Source organism: Chaetura pelagica, unplaced genomic scaffold (genome assembly GCF_000747805.2).
Source record: "Chaetura pelagica isolate M959 unplaced genomic scaffold, ChaPel_1.0 scaffold207, whole genome shotgun sequence".
NCBI classification, from domain to species: Eukaryota; Metazoa; Chordata; class Aves; order Apodiformes; family Apodidae; genus Chaetura; species Chaetura pelagica.
The window spans coordinates 5,130,455-5,132,367 of NW_009953929.1; positions in this window are offsets into that span (position 1 = coordinate 5,130,455).

Here is a 1,913-nt window from a genome sequence, read left to right on the forward strand (position 1 = left end):
ATTCCTGCTACTGATATATGCTTGGTCAAGTTGTGTTTTGTGTTGGAGAGAGCCAAGCCCTATGTTTAAATTAAGCAGGAACAAAAATATTCTTCAATTTCAAACTTGTCTGCCTTGCAACTGCTCCCTTAAAAATTATACAAAACCAACATTATAAATTGAAACAAAAATGCCCTTATCCCCACCATGCTTACTCTTCATGAAAAGGGAATTCACTTGAGCAGCATGTCAAGTAATTTATATTTCAGACTAGCAGCTCTACACAAATGGAAAGATACTGCTTTTAATTACACAATGTAATAGTGCTAATACAACAGACAAACTAAACACTTGCCCATGAAGAAACTGAGTCACTTTTGCTTAGGTAAGCAGCAGTGAGGGAAAAAGCCAATAATTCAGACATAAATCACGACTGTCCAAAAAATGCCATCGAATGTAAAGAAAACTTTGAGAAATAATATCTTAGTTTAGATCCTTGACAGGAACACATTTCACGCAAAATCTCCCTGGCTCAGCTAATCATGGTGGTTATTCCACTGTACTTTTACACTGCAATTTACAGCATCAAATGCTGATGATAAAGGTAAAAACTGTTTCACTTTTTCTAGTTTTAATTAGACATGCATTTTACAGTCAAAACTGCAGTGATCATACCCAACCCCACTTCATATCACAAAGAAGTAATGTGACATCCACCACTGTGGTCTACTTCCACAGTCTAATTACTACCTCTACCCAAGGAAAGAAAGAAAATCCCGTGGGAAAAAAAAAACACAACAAAAAACCACAAAAAACCCAAAAAAACCCACAAACAAAAAACAACTCACAAACAAAACAAACAAACAAAACAAACAAAAAAACAAACCAACAAACCCAACCAAAACTCTATTTATTTATTTAGCATCAAAGACTGGCATTGTGCAGCATCTAAACCAGGTGCTACAAAGAACTCAAGACAGCCAACTTTGGGTGTCTGCAAGGACAAGTACTTTCAAGGGAAAAATCTGTGATGGAAGAATGACTTTGCTGCTTCCACCTCCACAGCCATGTTTGTTTATTTTTAACTGATTTCCAAAGACAAACACCCCTCCCCTGCATCACACACTCCTTCATTTGTTATTCACCATTTACTTCAAATCTGGAGCCTAAAGGTATCTACGTGATCATTACCCAACCAAAGTGGTGGATGCTGGATGTGACACACATTCCTAAATACTCCCTGGGGGGAGGGGGTGGGGGCGCGCAATGACTGCACTTCTAGACCTTCCAACTGTCAGAGGTGGGTGGCAGCTTTTTCATACAGTCCTTTCAAAAAGGACACGAAACTCCCGAGATGGAGAGGCTGTTTCTTTTCCCAAAACAGGTTTATGTAGCAGTTTTAGATACCGTGGTGACAAGACGGGATAAAAGTAGCATCAGCAGAGATGCAAGAACAGAAAATTGGACAGAGAGACAGAGGCAGGCATAGAGTGCTGAACATACGGCCTCTCCTCCACCAAGAAGGCCCAGTCTTTCAGTATTTCTAGTAAGTACGTCAAGATGCTTGAAGGACCAAATTCCCTTATTTGCGCATCTCAGAAGTCTCAGAGGGAAAGGCCTATCAACAACTCACTGTCACTCACAGCGACCATTTCGGCTGAGTCCCACTGAAATGGCAACGGTACATGCTGTATCTCCAGGTGAGTCCACACACAGCTAGACCAGTCAGCAATTACTGCTTGAAGCATTTGTGACCAGCATTTGACAGATATCAGGGCAGAGAAAAGCCAGCTGGCTTGGAGCGCCTCTGCAGCCAGCCAGGCTGCCTGCCCTCCCAGTCTGGCTGGCTCTGGAAAGCCACCCACGTTGCCAGGGCCCTCTCTGTGATGAACCCGCTCCTGACTCACCCTGTCACCCCACACATTTCAGGAGTG